The sequence below is a fragment of the Lolium rigidum genome, chromosome 2 (genome assembly GCF_022539505.1).
Source record: "Lolium rigidum isolate FL_2022 chromosome 2, APGP_CSIRO_Lrig_0.1, whole genome shotgun sequence".
In the NCBI taxonomy this organism is placed as follows: domain Eukaryota; kingdom Viridiplantae; phylum Streptophyta; class Magnoliopsida; order Poales; family Poaceae; genus Lolium; species Lolium rigidum.
Window position 1 is genome coordinate 166,983,294 of NC_061509.1, and position 12,159 is coordinate 166,995,452.

General features: G+C 44.1%; 1 pseudogene; it reads right to left on the reverse strand.

The window, feature by feature from the left end:
- Positions 1 to 8,142: 8,142 nt before the first annotated feature.
- On the reverse strand, positions 8,143 to 11,073 carry LOC124687654 (annotated as a pseudogene).
- Between the last annotated feature and the right edge of the window lie 1,086 nt (positions 11,074 to 12,159).

Sequence of the window (12,159 nt, forward strand, 5' to 3'; positions counted from 1 at the left end):
CCATGTTGTGACTATAACCAGTCAACTAAAGCCTTTATGATCATTTAGTTTTTGATTTGTAATATCACTTTATGATTTGATTGATAGTGTTTTATCGCTATGCATGATTATGACCATTATTGCTCTCTTAATTGGTCGCTTCAAGTCTTTTGCTAGCCTTCCATCATGCTGAGTATGAACTCTACTCGTGCATCCAACCACCAAAAATCAAAGTTGCCAATTGTGTCCACCATATCTACCTATATGTGGTATTTCACCGCCACTCCAAAGTAAATTGCTTGTGTGCTACCTTTAAACCTTCAAAAAGTATCACATGTTTTGTGTAAATTATACCTCATGGGAAAGTACTCTAAAAACTATTGTGGCAAGTACTATGTTTTATGAATTTTTAGTTCTTATAAGTTGCTTGTTGTGTGATAACCATGCTGTCATGGGGACCACCATCAATATGCTTTTGTTGAATATCATGTGAAATACTATGCATGCTCATATTGTTTGAAGTAAGGAGATTTACCATGAGTTGCAAAGATTCGAGTATGCATATTGTTAGAAAGGAACATTGGACCGCTAACTAAAGTCATGTTCACATGGTGGAAGTTTCAGCTGGAAAAGTCCAAATATCTCATGTCCTTGCTTTTCCGATATGGATGTCCAAAAAAGTTGAGATTCATCAAATTGGAGAAATCAAATGAGATCCATCTCCTAAGGATCTTTGTACAGGAGGCAAGAAGGTACACCTTTGTGACACTTGTTTAAAACATATGCATGCGATGAAAATCCATGGGAGTCCAAGCTAATTAGGGCAATGTGTGAGCACTATTGGTATATTATGCATGAGGCAAGCAAACTTACAGGAAGTAATTATGCATAAGTTATATTATTTATCACTACTACCGTTGACATAAGTAGCACCTCTCAAAATAAATATTTTCAACACTCTTATTGCTTTGAAATAAAAAGCTCTAGCACATGGTAATCTCTGCTTACCTTTGCGAAGGTCCTTTCTTTTACTTTTAAATCTGGAAGTTTAATTTTTTTATCTTTTTAAAATAACTTTTTCAAAAAATAATTTTTAGAATATATTTTTTTCAAAATTTGAATATTTTTTAGATTGAACAATTTTCAAAAATTTGAACATTTTTTAGAATGAACATTTTTTAGAAAATTCGATTTTTCCCAAAAGTTGAATATTTTTCGAAAATGAACATATTTTAAATTTGAACATTTTTCAATTATGAACATTTTTCAGATACGGACAATTTTTATCTTTGTACATCTTTCGTTTTGAACACTTTTAAATTTAAACTATTTTCAAATTTGAACTTTTTCGATTTTGAAAAAAAAAACACAAAAAAGGAAACAAAAAAGAAAACAAAAAGAAAAAAAGAAAAAAACGAGAAACGAAACGAAAAAGAGAAAGAGAAAGAGAAAGAGGAAAAAGTGACCAGGCCCAATACCCGATCAAGATGTGCGGTGCACTGGTAGGCACGGATCCTGATCGGTGTATAGGATTTCCCTGACGCGGGCCACATCTTTCGAACCGGGCGGCGCTTTTTGTTTTTGAGCAACAAAACGGGCGGCGCTTGGGGACCTCTTATTTACCGGGCCGCCTTTCCTGATGTATGACAGGCCCGTTACAGTTCGTCCCAGAAAAACAGTCCCCTGTTTGTAGGGATGTAAATGGTACGGATAATTTCCGCTCCGAATCCGCATCCGTATCCGTTTTTGAGGATATGGTATGCATTTTTAGAAATCCGCCGGATATGGATACGGATGCGGATAGTGATCAAGCGGATATCCGACGGATACGGTAGAGGATATGGTATTGATACTATCCGACGGATACGGATTATCCGCCATTTTTTGCGGATTATCCGAGGTCCACAAAGAGGATAATCCGAAAAACTAGCCCAACCCTAAATATTTAGATAATATATTTTGTTCATCGGCCTCTATTAGCACGCAATTTGCTTTGTTGTACGAATAAGTGTGTACATTTAACTATACTCTATAATTACAAACATATTTTACATAAAAAAACATACTTCTATTTTTTATATGTATATTTTCTTAATAATCCGCATCCGATCCGAGTCCGGTCCGAATCCGCTCCATATCCGTAATCCGATATAATCCGCATCCGAATCCGTATCCGACCATTATCCGCTCCGATCCGAATCCGTTACAAAAATATGGTAAAGGATATGGTAAGAGCAATATCCGATCCGATCCGATCCGTTTACATCCCTACCTGTTTGTCAAGCAGCTATCGTCAACATTTTCTTTGAAAAAACGCTATCCTGAAAAGAAAAAAAACTGTCGAGCAGCTCGGAAGTCGCCCTCGCCGCCGCCTCTTTCCTCGTCTGATCGATGGCTGCACCGCTGCAATGGTGGTTTGGCGCGCGGAGGATCTGGTGGAGACGGAGATGAGCGGCAGCGACGCCGCTCATCTTCTCCTGATCCGCGACCTTGCGCTCTCCCTCTCCGTCGCCGTTGAGCAGGGCCTGGCCTTTCTTCCATCGGCCGCCTCATGGTAACTACCATTTCTTCCACATGCTAGGATACATCATTTCTCCATATTTTTGGGCTTAAATCCGATGGGGGCGGTGATTGCTGCAAATGGATTTGGGGGCTCTTCTCCATGAAATCCGACATGGATATACCTAATGCTTCGTTTTGATATTGTTTTATCGATGTGATATTTTCCAGCCAATGGAAAGGATGGAGTGCAAATTAATTTAATTGGTCTACTAACATGAAATTTAATTGGAGTACTGTATTTTTGTTGGCAGATGTCATTGACTTTGGATGGAAGGGTTCTGCCTTCTGTAGTTGGTCATGGTGTGGTAGGGCAGATATGGCTAGGTTTTGCATGTGTAGTCCCTGTTCATCTTGGTAAGGTAGGCTTACATCTTGGTGTGGTAGGGCAGATATGGCTAGGTTTTGCTTGTGTAATCTTAGATCTGCATGTTGTTACATTGATCTCATGCATGGTGTAATCTTAGATAGTGTAGAATCAGCTTTTGTGTACTTGATTAGGACTCAATCTGTAACGATTTCATCGAGGCCATGGTGTGCATTCGCAACTCGCAATCCCCTCCTTTGTGGCCAATTCACAACACGTACATGAGACCTAGGTGGTGATGGTGGTGGTGGTGGAAGTGCGGTCTGGCAGTGACGCTAAGAAGGCTCCCCTTCATGTCCACCTTCGTCCTTGAAATGATGTGCAAGTTGTGCAAAACCAACGTGAGAACTGATAGGGGCTTCAAGGAAGTCCATCTAACAGCCGTGGCCAAGGCTCTCCTGGAGCACTATGGAGCAGATTTTAGCTCTGCTCAGGTGCACACCAACCTAAGAAAGTGGAGAGTGCGGTGGCTCACCATTAGCAGGCATTCAGATCTTAGCGGAGTTCAATGGTGCGATGACATCAAATCCATCATCTTGGAGAGCGAGCACTACCACGGACACGTCACAGTTAGCATATTATCTACCACCTTTGTTGCACTTCAGCATTGATCATTGTCTTGCACAATAACACACTCTCAACCCTTCTTAGGATAACCCCAAGGGCACAGAGTTCCTGAACCACCCCATTGTCAAGTACGCCATGGGCTCAAGTGAGCCCCTTGGCACACCTACGCCTTCACCGGAGGATGCTGAGACCTAGGAGTCCAACAATGTGATCCTCGATGGCTCTGACAATCCTGCTATCAGCCCTGACAAGGCCGATGTAGAGTAAGAGGAAGAGAGGCGCCCATGCCGAGCGACAAGACCATGGCCTTCTCCAACATGACCTACATCGTCAAGGACGCCGCACGAGCCACAACAAGCGTACTAACATGCACCCTAACCTATACAAGGCAGTCAAGGACATTGTTGGCTTCACCGGGAGTCTCTCATGGAGGCTCCGAGCCACCTCGTCGACAACAAGTCCCAGGCTACCAACTTCATCGGTATCGTTGAGCAAGATAGGATCCTCTGGACTAGGACCTACCTAGCCAAGTACTACTAGACTCCATTGACATGTGGTGGCCTTGGGGCCATCGGAGAGGGGATGCATGCATGGAGATGATGGTGGTTGGGCAGTCCCCGACCAGAACTATGCTGACGATGCTACGCCGACGGTCACCGTCGGCACAGCTCGTGCCTGACGGCCTTCCGTGTTGTGCCGATGGCTGGCGGCCGTCGGCAGACTTCAGCTCTCCCGTAGTGTACTGTTAGAGATGCTATGAGGCACACATTTTAAGAGAATATATGGACAAAGCAAATGGTATAAATACATAAGAAAAGCGGAACAATGCATATTGCCTTCAATCGTTCTTAACTCGGGGGGGGGATTGTTTACCTGATCTACAAATTGACTATGTTCGAAGACATTGTCTTCAATTGTTCTTAACTCGGTAACACTTAACATGACCTTAAATTTGGTATGTATACTCAATATGCTGGTAGTAAAAGAAAAATATCCAGTGCTACAATACTGAAGTGTGCGTTCCTGCATACCTCTGTGTAGCTAATTTAGTTGGTCATACTTTTATGTACAAAAATGACAGGACCATACACTAAGATTTTCTATTATTTTTACAACTTTAAGATGGAGGCTCAAAAGAAGCCTCTATTTTGTTAGTATAATATATTCACGTTAACTTAGCACTACTAATCCCTCGTCACAGTCATGCAAAATTAAATGTAAAGTAGCTGACCGAGGCTGGTGTAATGCTTTTTGGGAAACTTTTACCAAGATTATTAGGTTGGGCAAAAAGAGGTTAATATTAGAGTAAGAAAACTGACTTACCTATATTAGTCCAGCCATACTAATTTCAACTCCTATCACCAGAACCACATCGTAAGCATTCCTGCAGTAACCTGCAATTAATAGGAATCAACTACCAACTGTAACAGCAACAAAGGAGGGTAAATAATTTGGTATGGTGCGGGAAAAGGTAACACGAAAAAATAGTTGCATGGAGTATAGAAGCCGGAAATGGTATTAAGTTATGACACAAGGAGGATGTAATTATAAACGGAAAAGGCCGAACAAATGAAAGCTTGACTTCTGCAATAGAGCTCTTTTCCAACATTCAGTTCTTGGTAAGATGTATTACCAAGAAGGTGGTAATGGGGCATCTTTCTTATTTGAAATGACAAATTATTGACATGATCAACAATTAAGTTATTTCTTCTGATAGGAAACTCAGATTGTACTACTAAGGAATCATGAGACAACCAGTGATTCTTTAAGTCCAAAGCATATCACGTAAAGCTCGGAGAGCATAAGAGAATATTGATCTCAAGCGCAGAGATGTAAATCTTTAGTTGGTCAAATTGGCTGGTCTCAGATTTTGGAGAAAAACTTGTATGGTGATCTAACAGTTGTAACAAATAAGGCAATACATCTGTTTATCTTTGAAGATATGAAAGAACAATAATATATTCTGCCTTTGGCTGTAGTGTAAGGACATTTATGCTTGCATCTATAATCAAGATGAGTGCAGTAGAAAAATAAAAATAAAAACATATAATTATCCCCTCACTTACCAAGTTTCAAGTGATATAAATGTAGATAAAGCATAATGACTTAAGCCCCTAATTAACATTTGAACAGTGGCCTAAGCCCCTAAGTAATATAAGAAGCAGTAACATTCAATCATGTAAGACTATAAGTCTATAACAATGAGTAATTGGACACTTGAACAGTTTAAAAGATTTCATACTTCTCAATTAGATTTTTAGCTTTAAAACTCATCTCTTCCAGTTCCAGGTAAAGTGGCCATGGTATTTTACGATTAAGAGCATGTATCATAAAACTGAGTGAAATAAATGCATCTTATCATTTTGCTTTCAGTTAACTGAACTTCAATTTGAACACAGCACAAATATTATCTAGAGAAGCAAGAAAAGATCAGCTGATCCAAACGTAACAGTAAAAGCCTAATGGGTCCGCCCACCTTTGACATGGAGCAGCAGTAGCCCAAGCCATCGCCTCTTTCATCACTGCTAATTAATCGGTTGTGACTACAACTTTACAGCACCAACTTACAGTCCTAACCGGGCAGAACACTGCACAAGGATTAAAGGTCAAGCTAGTTTAGAACTGTGTATACTAAACAACACCACAATGACCAAATTTACCTCTCCATATTTTTTCCTCGAAGAATTTGTGGGGATGATAACACGCCATGATGTAAGCCTACCTTACCAAGATGGAGGTGCAGGTGCGGTTACTTACAGTCCTCGGTGGAGGGAAGATCTCGAGGAAGAGGAGGAAGTAGGCTTGCTGTCGCCGACTGGAGATGAGCATGCCGCTTACGTGCTCCAAGGTTTTTTTTCTCGGTCACAATTTTTTACCGGAGGACCCCGGAAAATTCGGTTACCGCGAAATCTCGGAAATCTCGGGAATTTCTCAAACGAGTTTATTCAAAAAAAATTGAATTCAAATTTTTTTTAGCGTGAAACAAAGAAATTTCTACGGTATTCTATCACAACTGCTAACGTAACATAGTGGGAAGAACTTCCTGTGGAACAGCAATAGGTTTTGGGTTCGAATAACAGTTCTGCCACTTTTATTCTTTTTACGCAAAAACAAAGAATAAAATGATCGAAAAACATATCGCTTGGTCGGGTACTCGAACTCAAGACCAGATACAGATAGTCACCCGTGAAGCTAACCATCACGCCCCACCTACTCCGTAGTTCATTGAATATAGAAGGTTCTTTTATCAAAAACTGTAGTCTAAATTCAAATCCAACTGAAATTTTTTGGCCGGTATCACTCTTTCTCGTAGGGTAACGGAATTTGCGGTTTCCGGCGAGATTTCGGATATTCCGGCCGAGAAAAAAATCCCTGACGTGCTCTGGGACCCGGCAATGGAGCTCGAAGAGGGGGTAAATGGAGGTTTTCAAATCGGGAGTGAGGGTGGAAGGTAGAAACATGGATTTCGAATCGATGGGTCGTTCTGGGGCAGCGACTCAGAGACTAGTCAAGACTAGTCGACTCATGTTTAACACTAAATTACTAATATGTTTAATGTAGGATATAATATAAGGCTGGGTACAGAGGAGTGAGGGAAAACCTGGGCAATTCCTTCCAATGGCCAAGGCCTTCCTCTTGTCCATGAACCTGCAGCCTACAGGTTGGCAGGGGAGTGGGGGAAAACCTTGGCAATTCCTTCCAATGGCTGGCAGTTTCTTGCAGAGGCGACGGCCAAGGGAGAGAATACCAAGATGTGTTTTGGCTTTTGGGGTCGAGCGGGGGAAACTGTCTCTCGATCTTGGTTTCACGGGGAAACACGGGGGAAAGACATCGTGCCATCTATTCTCGCCATATCTAAAATAAAGTACTTCACGGTGCACAAGGATTTAGATGAAGACTTATGTGGCAGCTCGGTCCTTCACATCAACAGTTATACATCCTTTAGAGCAAGCTTCAAGAGGCGCACCTTATCGATGGCGCAGGGGACACAATTACTTGGAAGCTTACAAACCATGGGAAGTACTTGCGGCCTCGGCCTACGTGGTGCAATTTGAGACGACACCCACCTCATTCGTGAAACAGATGGTATGGGAGAATTGGGCTTTCCCAAATGCAAGTTTTTCACTCGGTTCATTCTCCAAACCATGTATGGACAATGGACTGGCTTGCCCGCCGTCGTTGGCCCCATTGTGGCCTTTGTCGACTTTGCAAGAGGGAACCGGACCACGGCGCATCTCATATTCAAATGTAGATATCAAGGAGTGGCTTGACTTGGAGTATTGTGACACCTCACAATGGAACAATCAGACGACGGTTGAAGATTGGTGGTACTCTATCACAGGGATAATGGACAGCAGCTTAAACGGCTATCATATTTGCTACTGCTCACCGCTTGGAAAATCTGGAATGAAAGAAAGGTATGGATTTTGTGAAGCTTTGCTTCCATGCCGTTCATTGTAGTATCAACAATTAAGAAGCGGAATGCCGCTCTTTGGGGTGCCACATGAGCGAAACCTTTGGGCGCAATTTTGCCGCTGGAGTAGGCTTTCGTATCGGAGCCGTTTGGCTAAGTTTCTAACATAAACTTCTCTTAGTTAGGGAAATAGGCAAAAAATTTGCCTTTTCTCAAAAAATGTAAAAAAATATAACCATGCCAGGCTGAAGTTGCCAAGTAGGTGTTAGAGCAAGAAATGTAAACCGATAATTCCAGAATATAAGCAGTAAGACTCATCAACAATTCTGTTACACCGATCAAGTTAAATGACAAGGAAAAACAATTCAGTCATCTTGTTCTTCTGTGAAGTCTGGCTCCATGGGCTTCTTGAGCGCCTTGCCGTCGATACTGTGACGACGACACCTCACTCGCCCTCCTGTCCGCGCGTCGCTGGCCTCGGGCATCCTCTGCTCCATGGACGCTCGGTGACGCTTGTGCCGGCGCCATGCGGCCTGAATGAAGCATGCCGCCCACGTCCGCCACTGGTGCGAGTAGAACCGGAATCTGTGCCTGATCCGCGCGCTGTGTAGGCGCCGGAATTGTGACGCCACGAACCTGAGGTCCTCCGCGACGAGTGCGAATGCCTCGACTTCGGACACTGCCCGCACGGTGCGCGTGGACCGTGGCAGGTACTCGGAGGGCCTCGGGTCCAACGCCCATGTCAGGAGCTCCTCTCCGCAGAACTCCCCTGCTCCAATGCGGCACGAGTTGAAGAAGCCAGACCTCCCACCCTGCGTCGTGTATGAGTCGAGGTACCCCCGGATGATGAAGAGCATGGAGTCCACGGGGTCCAGCTCGCGCACCAGACGTGTGCCCCGGGTATACAGTGCCGGTCGCAGCCGCTCGCAGATGGCCTCCAGCGTCCGCTCATCCATCTCGTCGAACAACGGCACTCTTCGGACGAGGTCAAGGCAGAGGTGGCGTTTGATGTCACGACGGATGTCCATGGGGAGGTCCTTGAGCAAGGCCTCCTCGTCGACGCCCCGGGTGGCCACCCATTTGTACTGCTGGTACCTCCTCACGCACTGCTTCAGCGGCTGGGGTATCTGCCGGTGGTGCATCCAACGCTCCATGTCCGTCCGCTTCGTCCGCCACTCCTCTAGCCGGATCATCGTTGCTTGGAGGTAAGACTTGAGTGCAAAGGCAGAGCTAGAAGTGTCAGTCGTGGTTATCTCTGCGGGCACAATTGGTTGAGCAGAAGGAACGAGTTCTTACTTGCATGTTGCCAATGAGCAGGGCAAACAAGACCAGCCCAAGAACGCCAATGACGATTGCAAATGTTATCTCTCCAATGAACAAGCTCGTTGCGAGGTTCTGTCCTAAGCAACTGAAACATTTTTTTTTTTTTTGCATTAGTTAGAAACATGGTCGATATGTAACTGATGAAGAATTCACATGCATAGATTCATTTAGTTCCTAACCTCAGGTTCTTTAGTCCCCACCAGAAGCAGTAGAAGTACTTCTCCGTGAACGCCGATGTCGTTAGCTTATAGTCAAACGCTTCTGCGTAAATCCCGAACTGGTAGAAGCTATTGCTCGGAGTGCACAGGCTTGTTATGTTGCTCAGCTCGTACCAGATGGTCCTGTTGCTGCTGACAGTATTGCAGTCGAAGAACTCAGTCTGACACATGGGGGCCTCCAGATGGCACGCCTCTCTCCAGCATGCTTCCTGCCTCTGCACCGAGAAGAGATACCACAAGGCTCCAAGCACCTGCATTTCCAGTTAGAATTAATTAATCATAGTGGAAAAAATGGAGGGAACTGAAGAGACCTAGCAGCGACACATGTACATGGCTTGCGAGCATGTAGAGTATGAGGTTGTATGCGGCGCTGGCCCATGCGTTCTCCGTCATGGCTCCGGTGGCCATGACGATCTGCCTCGTGAGCGGGAAGATCTGTAAAAGCCGGGGGAGGTACTGGAAGATGATGCTGAAGCGAAGGATGTCCTTCCGGTTTGCCGTTGCAGATTCCTTCATCTTAGGCACGACAACCCAGATCACAAACTGTTGACAGCAAGAGACATATATTTATTTCAGAGATTCCACAGAATAATTTGTCAGTGTTGTTTCAGGTGTGCCGCATCTGACGAACGTTACCTGTGGTAGAGGCAGTGCGGTGATGAGATCGAAACAGAAGGTACATGAGAGGTACCTCCTGGCAATCTTGTAGGGCTGAATCACAAGCTCCCTCTCCCGAACACCCGAGAAGACGGCGCGATGAAGGCCGTCCGGAAGCGGAGGAAGATGTGGACCGCGTAGAAGACATCCAGCAGCGACCGTATCATGGATAGCGTCAGCGCCAGGGAGTACTTGAACTCGATGCACATGTTCTGCTGTGTCCCAGTGAGGTAGAGGAACAAGGGGTCGACGAAGAGCGAGAACAGGCACGCCGTGAGGAAGATCTTGTTCCACAGGTGGATCACCCGGCCGCGGGGGTCAAAGAGCAGCTGGTTGCCTGAGTGCATCAGCGAGTCCAGCTCCTCCGAGAACGCCCGCGACAGCACCCTGTCCTTGAGGCTTCTGCACGACCTCTCCGGGCAGCCCCGGGAGCCTAGATTGCATTTCCTTGGATCGTGAGGTAATTTGCTCTGCTTTCTGCTCGTTGATGGGCTCTCCAAGGAGCTTGCTTTCAAGTGTTGGATCTCGAGATCGTTCTGAAACCTGGAACATGAAATGCAAGTAAGATAATATGGCATAGTCTCGAAAACGTGAACATAATGGATTTTCTGGGTCGGAATTTCTTGGTCTGCGACATTGGAACATCCACTATATGCAGTGATGGGAAAACAGTGAACTATCGAACCAACATGCCTGAAATTCTATATGCATAAAGTCATCAGTTTCATCAGTTCAATCCTATGTTTTTCGAATATAGTACAGAGAGATTCAGGCGAGGAAGAATTGGAGTTTGAATGACTTTGCCAGGCTGGTTGAAATGTCAAACAATTTTACCCTGATAAGCAAGTTGACACTGCTGGAGAGGACGCTCACCTGACGTTTCGTGAACCACAGCATGCCATGCTGCTCTTTAACAGTTTCTGGTCAAAACTATCACGCATACATGGCGGCTTACTTATAAGCAAGTGCACTTGTATGATCTGCAAACAGCAGGGAGATCACATTGCTGTCGTCTTCGGCAAAAGGGGAAGAAAGTAACAGCAAAACTGTGCTCCGCCACGGGAACTGATAGAAAGGTCCATCTACAACTAATTTTACAGGGATCTCGTGATTTTGTGCTTAAAGGCAGATCGACCCAAGGAAAAGATTGTTGACATTGTTCATTTGACAGGGAAACACTGACAACATGTGATCAGGCTACCAACATGTGATGCTCCTTTAATGTTTCTGTGTCATTTTCTCTTATGTCTGAGCACAAGCCCCCTATTATGCCCTCACCGTCCGGCCGTACATTCAGGTCTAATGATTATGTCCAACAGGAAAATTCGTAAAGATCATCCGTACATAAGTACAATTTTAAAGAGAGCATGTAGCTATGGTGCAAATAAACTTCAATAACAGTTGTACAGGTGGACACAACCTCTACGCGTATGATATAATATGATCATTTCTTTGGAGGTAATAATGGTAATAAGCAAACTTGAAATGAATAAGTAGTGAATGCTTGCTTACCCAGATCTTGCTTTTCCTCGGGGTGCCCTGAACCATGTGACCACCCAATGGTCACAGTTGGTTCACACCAGCACGCTGAGTGTCCATAGAAATGTGCTGTCCTCGAGTTGATAAATGCGCATGGCTAAGTTATATTCATTGACCTAATGTTTATGTGATGAGCTCAGCATTTCCATGCCCCATTCAGAACACCTAAAACATTAACCTATATATGAAGAAAGTTGGTGATTGACGGCTCAAAGCCACCAACTTTTTACTGAAGGTCATATCCATAGAGTTAAGCGTTCTTTGAAATTTGAAAGTTGTTGGCTCAAAGAACAAGATCTCCAAAACTGTGTAAGAGCTGATTGGCACTCTACTAAAAATAGATCGTTATCGGCCAGGACTGACCATCTTGCATGCACTCTCTTGATTTGCCCAAAAAGAAAAGCCTTTGAATCAAGAACTCAATAATCTGGAAGTACAAATCAAGCAAATCCTGATGTGAAAGATTGGGATATGATGACCAGAGTCCTCTAACACTTGTGTTATAATGATTGTGAAGTTCAAATCTTCTAATATAA